This window comes from Vicia villosa, linkage group LG7, assembly GCF_029867415.1.
Source record: "Vicia villosa cultivar HV-30 ecotype Madison, WI linkage group LG7, Vvil1.0, whole genome shotgun sequence".
In the NCBI taxonomy this organism is placed as follows: domain Eukaryota; kingdom Viridiplantae; phylum Streptophyta; class Magnoliopsida; order Fabales; family Fabaceae; genus Vicia; species Vicia villosa.
This window is the reverse complement of record NC_081186.1, coordinates 86,006,022-86,020,953: the sequence shown is the minus strand read 5'-3', so window position 1 is coordinate 86,020,953 and position 14,932 is coordinate 86,006,022.

Genomic DNA, 14,932 nt, shown 5'->3' with positions numbered 1-14,932 from the left:
TTCGTTTTTCTTACAATATATTTGTCTATTCTACAATAAATCACATTTATCCAACTTTTTCCATCTATGATGTTACTTCCATTTATACATGGGTAATTTTCGTGTATGATATAATCTCGGATTTTTGAAACTTTCCACTTTTTCTTAGTAAGGTTATACTTTTGTTTAGCTAAAATGAATTGCTGCCAATTGCAGGAAACATGTCTAGAAATTTTGATGTTTGTGTCACCATGATGTTTGTGTTCTTGATGTAAGATGTGTTGTCAACAATAGGGGTATAAAACACATTGAGATGGTTATAATAAATTCAAAGGTTCGGTAAGGTTCGGTATAATACAATCATTCAATTTCTTTCAACACTCTATGTTTTTTTACAAATTTAATTATAATGTAAACCATATTTTCTATTTGATTTAGGGTGATAGAATTCAAGTTTTGGTATATGTCACGATCACACACCAAAGTAGAAAGAAATAATAAAGGAAAATATGACATGCATTATTAAAAAAATATTAAAGCCTTAGATTGATAATATATTCCATGAGCAGTATTTTTCAAAGATTTTGCTGAAATTCTTCAAAACAAATACAAAGTATAAAGACTTGAAGGTAATTGTTGAACTTTGTTTATTTAATTTAAATTCTCAACATATTATTGTATTCTCAATATATATGTCCCTTTAAATTGCAGATGCTATTAGTTGTTTTTGAGATAAACAATATTCATACCAAATCAGAAGGAAAAAAAGTTGTTGTCTGTTAAACAGAAGATTTGAAGTACATAAAATTTAAATTGATATCTATCTAACCTTTATCTATATGACTTCTATGGTATTTTTATATTTATAATTTGTAGTTTTTTTAGGAGAGTTATGATCTAAGTTCTTAACTTATTATAATAACATTAATAATTCTAGAGCAATAGTCATTGTTCTCATGCATGCAATGATACAAGATTGGTAGTATGTATATATATATATATATATATATATATATATATATATATATATATATATATATATATATATATATATATATATATATATATATATATATATATATATATATATATATATATATATATATATATATATATATATATATATATATATATATATATATATATATATATTCTCTCACAAAGATATCTTATAAGTTCTTTGACTGTTTTCTTTTATATTTTAATTTTTCACAGTTTATAACAGTTTATAACCAGTGTCAGCCCAAAGCAAGTGCAACAAAAGCTGTTGCACATGGCCCCATATATTAAAGGGCCTCAATTTTATCAAAAAGAAAAATAGTCTTGTTGTTATGAAATTAACTAAAACACTATAGAGATGAATGAGAGAAAGAGAACATGGAAAGGAATACTGTATTATCTTCTTCAATTGTTCACTTTACATTGCAATGTGAATCTTATTTATAAGACCCAAGAGAGATAGAAAATCACAATCATTAATAGGGAATAGGAAGATGAAAAATGAGAATAAGGATGAACATCCACTTTTATCTTTATCCATAACACTTCTCCTCGGATGTCCATTGAGGATATGCCTCGTTAAAATCTTACTAGAAAAAACCCAATGGGAAAAAAATTTAGTGAAGGAAAAAGAATACAATATCCTTTTGTTTCTCCCCCCTCAGTGAACGTTCATTTCTTTAATGATAACAAATCTCTTATACTAGTTGATTAAAAATTTTACTTGGGAGTAATTTTGTGGAAAGATCAGTAAGATTATCACATAAACAGATTTTTTTGGGATGCTTATATCATCATTCTTTTGAATATCATGAGTAAAAAGAACTTTGGAGATATGTGTTTTGTCCGGTCTCCTTTAATGTAACCATCTTTCAATTGAGCGAAGCATGCAGTATTATCTTCATATATGGTCGTTGTATTCAATTTTTCAGAAGATAAACCACGAGTATTTTGTATGTGCTGAATTAAGGATCTAAACCAAACACATTCTCGACTTGCCTCATGTAATGCTAAAAGTTCTGCATGCTTAGATGATGTTGCTGTTATGATTTGTTTCACCATTATGAGGATCTGACAAGTAACATGCATCTGCATAACCTATTAATTTGAATCTAGATACTTTGGTATAAAACAAACCCATGTCTATTGTACCTCTAAGATAACGAATAATATGTTTGAATTTGTTCCAATGTCTGCTATAGGTGAAGAACTGTATCTTGCTAATAGATTTACATCAAATGATATATCATGACGTGTATAATTAGCAAGGTACATTAGTGATCCAATTGCACTAAGATTTGGTACTTTAGGACCAAACAATTCTTCATCCTTTTCTCAAGGTCTGAAAGAATCTTATACAAATCCAATAATTTAACATCATCGAGATATACAAAAATTGAGATTTTCCCATATAGAAATACATTATCACATTTTCTATATAAATTTATTGGTGTACAAATTTCTATTGTCCAAATGTTCACTTAGTAAGGACTTTTTCTTTCCTAATTTCTTCATCTCAAACAATTTATTGAAACAATTATACCTTTTGGAAGCTCTTCAGAAGTTCCAATAATATTTATGTCATCCTCATGTACATCAATTATAGCTAATACTTTTTCGGATCTTTTTATAAAAAAGCCAGGACAAATGGAGTTATCTTAGAAAATATTCACTGAGACGATTATAACACATGCGTTCAGATTGTTTTTGTCCATAGACTTGCTTAATTTGATGGAGTAGCTTTCTCGAAATCCATAATTATATGCATCTAGTATATTGAACCATTTAGGGAGTTTCAAGTAAATTTCACTATCTAGTGAGTCATACAAATAAATAAGTTGTTACAAAATCCATATTAAGAAAATTAAGCCTTTCATGTGCTACAAGATTTATTAAATATCGAAAATTACTTGCATCTATTACAGGTGAATATTTCAAATCAAAATCAATTCCAGATCTTTGCAAAAATCTTTGAGCTACTAGTTGGGCTTTGTATCTTACAATTTCATTATTTTCATTTTCGCACAAAAACCCATATCTATCCAACTGGATTCACACCTTTGAGGTGTTCGAACTACAAGTCCAATAACTATCTATTGCAAAGTGGGTTCTATTATACTTAAATAGCATCTATCCATTTTGACCAATTCTCTCTTTGTCAACAAATTTTAATAGATGTTGGTTCATGATCCTCCTTTTCATTTATCACATTTAGTGCTATATTGTATGCAAAATATCATCAATGTCGACTTCATGTCGGTTCCATTGTATTCTATTATAGGCATAATTTATCGAGATCTCTTTATTTTCATGAATTTCAGGTACCTGATCAAAATCTTCTAGAGATGAATTGTTTATTGTGTCTGAAATTTCTTTTAGATTTTCTATATCCTCACTTGTGTTATCTTTAACTTTAGCTTATTTGCTTGGTAGAGGATTATTAATATTGGAACCGAGTTTCCTACCATGCTTCATACACGGTTTCAATTCATTTGCAATATTAAATTATCCAACAGGAGAATCCACTTCGATTGTAGTATTAGCAACTGTAATTGGTTGTATAAGATTTTCAAATGAATAATCTTTTGAAATTCTGGTTCATATTGATTTGTACGAGGATCAAGATCTAAAATTGTTCATTTAAACTTCTTGTTCAAGATCCAAAATTGTTCATTTGAACTTCTTATCCTATTGTTCATATTCGTCTGGTTCATTGTGTTTGATGTGCCATTATGTGTTTGTTATAGAAATTGCCATATTGTTCGTATTCGGGTCATCTATGATAGTCACTTTTCCAATTATCCGCACAAGATTTGTTGGAATAGGGTTATGCTTGTCGTAGCTTGGGGATTTTTAGGTGTTACTGTTGTAGCTTCTTTCCCCTACTTCTCGAATCCTTTTTCCATATTCTTGTGATCAAAACCAAGGGCCTTTGGGGTTCATATCTTTTGTGTTCAGGTTTTTCTATGGGTCCATGGGCCTTAATTGTTTGTTATGCCCTATGAGACCACAATTGAAACAAAACATCGATAACTTTTCATATTTGAAATCGACCCTGCATGTACTCTCTTTTGTGCTACCTATGCGCATTTATGTATTTATTGGTTTCAGAGTGTCCAACTTGAACTTAACTTTGATAATAACTTTCTTATTGGGGTATAGATACAGGGATGACCTCCTGAATCGAGCCATTTCCCCCATCTATTGTGTTCTGACTTTCTGCGGAATCCGCAATCCAAATGGGAACTCTAAAACGATAACTTTTGTGTGGTATAGTTAGGATCCATGGTTTAAGAGACAACAATATATTATGGAATATCCAAAGATTCCGCTTGAGGAGTATTTTCACATCCATAGTATTGTTCTTTGTGATCTTGTAGATTTGAGGTTCTAATTCAACAATCTTTAGACCTTCTAGGTCATACCATATGTTGGACATGCCTAATACCAGCGAGGTTTTTTGCGTAGGTTTCTCCGAGAGAAATTTGTTGATCATTGCATTGGTGTTTTGTTTAAATTCTGCTTTGATGTCTTCGTCGTCCCACACACAGAAATCAGGGTCTTCATTCTCTAGTTAGTCAAATATTGTAGTTCTGTTTTTGAATGTTTCTTTCGTTCGCTGATACTGATGGTTGTTTTTCGATTGTTTTGATGTGGGGAAGTTGATGACTAATGTTACTCAACCAACATCAAAATAAGTTGTTAAAATGAGAAAAAAATAAGTGATTTATATTTAATTGTTCATCATCTCTATTTATTATGTAAAAAAAAAAAGTAATAGTCTCAATGATATTTACACTCTTAAATTTCTTAACACCAATAGTTCTTTTTATCTACCAACACATGATTTAAAACTCATATTTCAGTAATATCATTGAAATGTAAAAATATGTGATATGAATATGACATGTAAATGTTATTTCAAATTTGTTATTCTCTATCATTCGTTACCTAAAATATAGCTTTAAATTTAAAAATAAGTGTTAATTAATTTTGATAAATTAAAACTTTTTCAAAATGATTAATAATTTGTGTACATTTTTCATAAATAATATTGAATTCATCCATATTATGATTGAATAATTTGTTGACGAAATTTAAGAAGAAACTTCTAGTTTGCAAGAAATGTAGTGGAGAGCAAATTTATTTTATAAAAAGTATATGTTAAGTTAATGTTCCTTTTGAGAATAATGCTTAGAAGAGTTTGATCCCACTAATGCTTAGAAGAAATCAATTTATCTGAAAAAAAAGTCAACGGTACAATATCATCTTTGACTTTTAAGAAATTTGGTCAACCATGAACTTTTGAAGATCAAAATCATGAATATATGATTATTGAAGTCATTTGATCAAGAAAAATCAAGAAAAATCAATCAAGAATAAAAAAGTCAACAATTATGGTTTTGACTTTTTCATGAAGAAATACATGTTTCAAGGCTAAACTTTGAATGATCATAACTTCTTCAATACTTGGCCAAATTTTGTGATCCAAAGCCTCATTTGAAAAAAAAAGTCAACATCTACAACTTTGTCCTTGTGAAGATTTTTCTACAAATCAATGGTTTTTAAGTTATGAAGTTTCAAAGTTGTTAACTTTTTTAAACACTTAGAAATTTTTGCATAAAGGCAGCATTGTTCCTTAAAAGTACCCAACTTGGAGGCCATTTTCCATCAAAATCACTTGAGAATTTGAGAAAACTCCAAATATGAAAGTTGTAAAGGATGTTTAATGCTTTCCAAAAAGTACTAGAACTCTTCCATAACATTTGTGAGCTAGGGTATTTGAAGGGATGAAGTTAGGGTTTCTGTCGTCCTCGGTTTTTTTCGTGAGATACGAACTGACTCTTCTTTTATTTTTGAGATACGAATGGATAAGTCGGGATTTTTGCAAGTGGATCTTAATAGGGAGGGGTACAAAGATGAGCCTTTTATTCTAGCCTCTCAAGTTAAACAAGTGTTCTATGCCATGACCCGAAGAGTATGAAATGGTCTATAGTGCTTTTATCTAACAAAGTGATTGATGATAAAAGTGTAGATCAATGTGATATTGATGTTGAGAATCAGTCATGTATTAGAGGGAATGAGTTGTATATTGGAAACGATCGAGATAAGAATATTATAACAGATGAATCATATATTAGAAAGGATCATAATAAGGGAATTTGGATCAATCCATCTATCTGCGTTCTTAAGAGACAAGTAATTCACAATCCAACCAAGAAAAGAAAGAGATGTTAGTGAAAGAGGTAATATACTAAAATATTATCTATTTCATCATTCAATAAAATTATATATTTATCATTTTATATACTCAATTGATTATGGAATTAGATATTTGGAATTATATATTTGTCATTAGGTACTTATGTTTTACTTTATTAGAGATTAGATGGCTAGTAACGAGGATCACCCACAAGATGATTCTATTAATGATGGAGATGAATCCGTTAATGTAGTGGAAAGGGAAATTAGACGAAGATTAACTATTATAAAGAGAATCATTCGTGAAAGAGATAAAGGAATAAAATATGATGTGAATTGGAATGAGAATGACCAACTTAATGAGTGTAGCGGTTCTCAATTGACAAGTTACATTGGTGCAGTTGTAAGGAGAGAAGTTCCAATTACTCCTGATAATTGGAGAAACGAGGATTTGGATGACGCTAAAGGCAAAATCTGGAGTGAGATATAGGTACCATATGTGATGTTATTTGTTTTTTATTACGATTATGTCATTAAATTTCTTATACTAACGCACTCTTTGTATGTTTTTTGTAGAGGTCTTTCAACATTGATGATACCAGAAGAGATTATTGTCTTCAATTGACCGAAAAAGACTAAGAGGGTTTAGATCTTTTTTATCAAACAAGTATCTTAGAGATGATGACAATTTTTTTACTGATGCAAAGCGTCCAGAGATATATGAAAATTTGATTTCACTTAAAGAATGAGATACTTTTAAATCCAAACGAAAAGATCTGCTTTTTAAGAGTGTATGGGATATGCACGCTTACAACAAAAAATGGTGAGTATCTATAAATTGCAATGATATACTTGTACATCATGAGTTATAATTGATCTTATTTTTTGTCCTGATATATATCCGTATTTTATTTCCATGTGAAGTGTCCTAGTCAGAGTAATGGTATATATTGCGATTATTTTATGTTGAGGTTTATGAAAGAAACTCTTCTTTTGGATCGAATAGAGATTCCATCTACGATATGGATTTCTAACTTAGGAATTATTTTAATATTTCTCATAAAATGGCATAGTGTTTTCACTAAATCACATACTATGTTATATTATTATGTAGTACTTTGATGAATTCAAGTGTGCTCATTACTCAAAAGATCAATTGTACGAACTTATGGAGGAATGGTGTCAATTCATTATGGAGTTGAGAATTTTATAAGGTATATTGTCTTTCTTTCATTGATGATAATTTTGAGTATAACTTTAGAGTTTTGAGTATAAATTCGAATAAAGTTTTGTTTTATGATGGTATGAATTTCGATCTTTTGGTTTTGTTTCAGGTTATAGGTGCAGATGTAGAAGATAGAGCTAACAAGTTCATTGTTGTTGTTTTTTTAGAAATTCTCGAAGATAGTAATATGTAGATTTAACATCAATTTAGCATTTTAGAATTTTCAAGTTGTTGTTGTATATATCATCAATTATATATATATATATATATATATATATATATATATATATATATATATATATATATATATATATATATATATATATATATATATATATATATATATATATATATATATATATATATATATATATGTAGATTTTTTGTATATGCAAATTTGGTGCTATATATATATATATATATATATATATATATATATATATATATATATATATGTAGAATTTTCAAGTTGTTGTTATATATATTAAAGTTGCCAAATCGGGTGCAAAATATGGAGAAAACATGGTGCAAAATATGGTGAAAATTTATTTTATATATTGGGAGCGCTTTCTGTAAGTGAAAATAAGTATTATATTAAAAAAAATTGTGAACATTAGACAACGCTTAGAGAGAAAAGCGCTGTCTGAAGTGGGGAAAAGCGCTGCCTAAAGCAGGAAAGCGCTGCCTAAAGTGGGAAATAAACATCGCTTTTAAGAAAGCGCTGTCTAAAGTGATACCTAAAAGATGACCAAAAGAGTTGTCTAAAGTGAGAGTGCTGCTAAAGGGGTACTTTCCAAAGCACTGTCTAAAGAGAAAGCGCTGTCTAAAGGGGTGCATAAGAAAGCGCTTTTAAAGTTAAAGCGCTGCCTAAAGGGGACATATAGCAGCGTTTTTACATTAATCCAAAGCGCTGCCTTTACTTATAGCAGCGCTGGTTTAGGAAGCGCTTTAAACCACTGTCTATGGCTAAAAAAAGAGATGTCTATGTGCTTGTTTGGTATAGTGAAAGATGAGTATACATTGAAGTGATTAAATCGTTATATAGAAAAAATGAGTGTCTGTGGACTGTGGATTGTGAATGTGGGCGGATTATGGACTGTGAATTGCTAGTGATAATTTTATTATTATAAAAAAAGGTTTTTATTTGGATTGGGGTTTGAGGTAACTAATGGCCTTTATGGAGAGTGCAGGTCGTGGCGTAAAATTAGAAAGCAAGCCAATTTTCCCTCGATTAAGAGATTAATTGAAAAGAAATCTCTCACTTTCACATCGGTTGGAATTTGAAACAAGGTGAAATCCCTTTCTTTTCTCCTCTGCATGGATTATTAACTAAGAGGATAGAGTTAGGGGGACCAATTTTCACATCTGTTAGGAGTGTTAACCGATCTGAAATCCACTTTTTGTTATAACCTATATTTTTGTAAATTAGAAATAAAATGACACTTTTTGTAACATATATTTTAATGGTTACAAGGTCTAGACAAAAACTATAGATATTTACATTAAAACCAAAATGACACATCATGTATCAAAATAGAAATTATACATATTTACATCGATTAGACTACTCAAATATGTCGAGAGTGACATTAAAAGTATACATATTTAATTTTTACAACAAGTCTCAAATATATCAATGGTTCAGTTGAACTCCTAAAACTCATGGAATTATGTTCTCCAACGTGGATGAATATGTGTTATGTAAGTTTTTATTCTGTGAATGGTCGGTGTCTATTTGCTAAACACCTATAAATTGAACGAAATGTCAATACATTTAGAATATTAACAATAATAACTACAAATATATTAAGAATAAAAAATAACAATACATTTTGTATAAATAATAAAAAATAATCACCTGTTTGTTTTTCCATATCCATTCTCAATGATAATAACGAGTAACATGCACATCATCTGAATAAATTTTTTCAAATGAGGTACACATGTGTGTTGAAAAAGAAGGAGTTTCAGAAATATCAAGAGTTAAATGTCGATTTTCATCACTAATAGGAATGCATTTTCCTTAGAGAATAATTCACCATTTATTGTTAATTAAGGATCAGTGACATAAATCACTTGTTTTGCTTGGGATGTCATGATGAAAGGCTCGTTCATGTAAGGTTCCTTTTCCAAGGTCAATCCATATGAATTCTAGTTCATTGATTTATACACCAGTGTTACTGACAATCCACTTGTATTTAAATAAATACACTTTAAATATAGCATAACCAGTCTCCTGAATCTCTTAAAATACCACAAAATACGATCTACATACCATTACAAGATTCTTATATTTGGAGGTAGATAAGTACCTAGATTCAACCTCAACCATAACTCTATTATTTTGCATGGTACTTTATCATCATGTGATTGTATAGATTATTTACGTACACACTCTAAGTTATTACAATAAATTTAGGCATATATGCAAAACCACAAAGATAAGTTATAAATTATGAGAAGAACAGTCCATGAAGTGCATTTAGTACTCAAATTAACAAACATATTAATTCCATCATAGAAAAGTCCAAGCTTGAGGTTTCTTGACTCATGGCCAAAATCTAGAAACTACGAATCAATTTTCTTCCATTGTAAAGAATCAACTACTTGGTATTTTTTCCATTACATTTTCTTTCATCTGTATGACATATACTATTCTTTACATAATTTATATTAGCAAAAATTCTCTTGAACTTTGAAACTACTTGTAGGTACAACATCACCTTTGCATGAGGACCCATCCTGCTTAAACCAACACCGTCATCAACATCAATGTTGTTCAACTTCTATCACGACTCCCCGCACTTCATGCATTGATTCAATTGTTCATACTCATTCATGTATAATATGTATTCATTATGACATTCATGTATTTTGATATAGTCGATATCCATTGGACACAACATCTTCTTGGTCTCATAATTACTGTTCAAAAATGTGTTATCTTGTAGAAGCATGTATATAAATAATTCAAACAATTTAGTGAAATTTGTATTTGTCAACCTACTTCTTGCCTTCAAATTAAATTTTCTTAACACTGCTAAAATTTTTGTAAAATTTGTGCACCCTGACTATAACGACTCTTCCTTTTCACTATGTAAAGTATCATACACATGGGCTCTCCTAGAAGAATCTTCTCCAATATTACAAATCATACCTTGTTGTCGATCTTCCATATCTACATCAAATGTGACACAATTAAGGTTTTTGTCACTTAATAATGTCACGTCCATAGCATATAATTTTGATAAATTCCATCACAACATAGATGATTCAATGTTTCTTTCTTTCTGTATTTTTTAGTATTGAAAAAATTACAATTTAAAGTTCCATTATTTTCGCGATGATTTCTTTTAGCTAATTGAAGAAATTCAACCGTTCATTCTCGTAATTGGACTTACTTTATTAACTTTCATTCAACTACAATCCTTAACTACCTTATGAAAATAAAATAAAAAAATTACGTGTTTTTACATGTATATTTTAGTTAGTGTACTTATTAACTTATCTAACAAGTTAATATTATGTGCCAAGATAAGTTTTGATTAGATGGTAGGCCATACTTGATTCATACATCAAGATTCAACGTTTTGTTTGGTAGGTCATACTGGATAGTTGAACATTAGTTAGTCATTGGTTTCTTTTCTTTGGTCGGAGATATTGAGGTTATATATCATATGTTAAATTTACTAATTTTTGTATATTCAAGTTCTTTTCTTTGTATGCCACAAATGTTTGTAGAGGTGGATAGTTGAACATTAACTAGTCATTGATTTTAAGATGTTTGTGAGAAATAAAACATCTTTAGATAAAATCTCATAACTCATACTCAATCATTGAAGCTTTTGGTTGTGTTGTGTTTCTCAACTTATTAATATGATTAGATTCAAAACAATATTCAAGAGTGATTTAAAATTTAATATTATGTGTTGCTTGCTTATCTTTTTCAGGTAAAGTAATTTCTGTTTTATATCACATTAACTGAAAAATCACAAGCTCAAACTATAACTACTCTTGAAAATTTCTTTGCCAACCTCCCAACTCTCTAGCCCACCTCTGGTGAAAAACCCAAACTATCCCTGACTTCGGAAATGCATTTCCGAAATGTACGAAAAAGGTGTTTTCGGAGATGCATCTCCGAAAGCGCCTTTTTTTTTGAAAAATTTAACTTATTTCGGAAATGCATTTCCGAAAACACATTTTCGGAAGTTCATTTCCGAAATACTGCGCCTTTTGCAGATTAAGCAAAACAGCCCCCTCCCCCAAATCATTTACCCTAATCTTCTTCAAACTCAACCCCAAAGAGATTTTTGTGCAAACCAGTTCCAAGCTACCTCAAAGGCTCCATCTACTTGCTCTATTACATTCTAAAGTCCTCCAATCTATTCAATAGGTAAGCATTTTGATTTTAAGATCTATGATTAAAATGTATATTAGGGTGTTTACAAATAGCAAAAAATGTATTAGGTTAGGTTTATAGTGATATTTAGGATGTTTAGAATGTGTATACATAGGTTTGAATTTTGATTTTGGGGTCTGCCATTGAAGGTTGCAGAAAAGCTCTGCGCAGGGGTGTTTCGGAAGTTCATTTCCGAAAACACCTCCATCCCAGTTTCGGAAATGAACTTCCGAACTGTATCAGAAGTGCTTTTTTTTTTGTTTTTTCATTTGTCTCGCATATTAATCGATTTTGATTGTTTACAGGAACATGTCAGGCAACCAGCCAGCACGCATCAGACAGGGCAGGGAGTCCCAGACTGCGTCGGCTAGACGCGAGCGGGCGGCGGCGCAGCTGGCGTCGACCCAGGGACGGGGCCGGGGACGCCGTGTGCGCGTTCCACAGGACTTGGTGGAGAGTTCATCTGCTTCAGGCTCTAGGAGTAGGCTGGCTCGGGTATCTTCTTCCCGCCAGCGAGAGGAGGAGGATGAGGATGAGGAGGAGGTGATACCGGATGTTGACCCTCCAGTCGGGGAGGAGGAGGAGCAGGAGGAGCAGGAGGTGGATAGCTATCCGGGAGGGCCTTTTGACACTTCCCTGTTGATTCACTACCAGGATCACGTCGCTCGGCGGATCTGGGAGGGAGAGGTATTTTTTTAACTTAGCCGTTTATTTGTCACCATTTTTTATAATTTTACCGTTTATTTCTCGCTTATTTGTTTTTTTTGTAACAGGAGAGAGAGCCATTAAAAATGGTGAACCACTCCAGGAAGATTTTCGGTCTGTTTAAACCATCAGCTCAGTGGTTTAACGACCATGTGCGAGGTTCAGGGCTTAGCGGGCTCTGCATGACCGGGTACACCACCATCAACACCGGCATGCAGGGGGCATTTGTGGAGCGCTGGCACAAGGAGACGTCTTCTTTCCACTTGCCGGTGGGGGAGTAGACGATCACCTTGCATGACGTCCAGTGTCTTCTCCACCTGCCCATCAGGGGGTGGCTGTTGGACCACTCCAGGATCTAGAGGGTCGAGGCCATTGAGTGGATGATGCACTATTTGGGCATGCCGCACGAGGTTGCTCACCTGGAGTGCGTCTCGACTTCTGGGTGTCATGTCTGGTTCAACACACTGAGCCTCTATTTTGAGTTCCACCTGGACGCGGCGGCCGAGGCCGAGCAGGAGGGTAATGACCTATTCAGGGAGTACCACCGCGGCTGCGCTCTCCGGTGCTGGTACATGCATGTGGTAGGCGCTGCATGCTTTGTGGACAAGAGTGCCAGGTACGTCGACGTGGCCTACCTCCGCTATTTCATGGACCTGGATACCGTTCACCAGTGGAATTGGGGGTCAGCTACTCTGGCATATCTCTACCAGAAGCTGAATGAGGCCTCCAACTGGAGGACGAGGCAGTTGGTCGGATCCTGCACACTGCTTACGGTACGTTTTATTTTAATACATTATCGGATTTATTTATTTATATATGTTTCGTATTTAATTTTAATACATTATCTTGTTTCTGTTTCAGAGCTGGATCATCTCCTACTTCTCCCGCATCCACGGCTACCACCTCGATCCTGCGTACGTGGACGCCTTGCCCAGGGCCGCCAGATACGATCTCCAGAGGGGGAACGATGCGGTGGGACCATACCGTGGATACCTGGACCGCACTCTGCACGACGACGTCACCTGGAGGCCGTTCATCGACTACGCTCAGATTGTCCTCTTTGACGGCATTGCACTTTATTCTGGCTGGTTGGCTTGCGGGACCGACATCATGGTTCGATATCTCCCTGAGCGGTGCATGCGTCAGTTCGGATTCGTGCAGCGGATACCCAGGTCACCCTTTGAGGCTGCTCCCGACACTGTGACCCGAGTGCAGCTCACTGCCATATGGGAGCATTGGGAGGATCATGTGGTACCGCTGGAGTACCGTCTCACTCGGGTCACCTAGGACTGGCACAGTGAGGAGGGATACGTCACATGGTTCTACCGGGTGTCACATCCTCTTCTGAGACCCGACATTCCCGGCGCTCCTAGGCCAACACACGAGGAGATCCTGGAGAACCAACAGGCCGAGGATGATCACGCCATTGATCTCATGCCGATCTGCCAGCGGATATCGATATGCTTGGGCGGGACGCGTTGGGTCGAGGTATCGTGGAGCGGGGCGGTCCAGAGGCAGTCGCCGTGATGGAGATGATCGTCACTGATGCGGACCGTGCGGCGACATACAGGCGACAGAGGAGGTCTCAGGGCGAGAGGTTTAGACACACCCAGTAGTGGTCGGGTTTATATATTTTTTGTTATCGGATTGTATCTTTAGCACACTATTTTTATTTTTTTCGGTTTGTATATATTATTTTCATCGGATTAGTATTTTTTTTTGTTTATTTATCATATTAGTATTTTCAGTTTATCTATTGCTTATTTTATTTGGCGTTTACGTTTAATTAAAATGCGAGACTGTTTTAGAAAAAACATAAAAAAATAAAATAAAATTTCTGCATAATTCGGAAATGAACTTCCGAAACCCCCCAAAATCTGAACAAAGGTGTTTTCGGAAGTTCATCTCCGCAGACACCCCCCATGAGGTGTTTTCGGAGATGCACTTCCGAATTAAGGAATTTTTTTTTAAAAAAAAAGCGCTTCGGAAGTTTATTTCCGAAGCAGGGGTATTTTGGGATTTTCGCTGGGGGTCACCCCCATAGGGAGGTGGCCAAAGAAAAATTCCTACTCTTTTGTGTATTTTATTTTGATATTTTGTATTTGCTTTCAATAATTTATTTCCTATATCTCCTTTCTAGGTGTATGAAATTTGATTTCATATTCAATACCATAAAAATATTAGCTCTAAAATTTTTTTAAAAGGTGAAATATAAAAGGCAACAGTTTAAACTGTGACCTTATACTAAGTTTTAAAAGTGTAGCTTATATAATAGACGACGATTTATTATTTTGACGACTAAAATAAACCCTAGTCTAAACGGCCTATGATTAATCATGTCTTATAGGCATATTTTATGAAAAACCGTGCCTATGAGAATAGGGAACGGTCTTTTACTACACGCCTGAAAAACCATCCTCTAA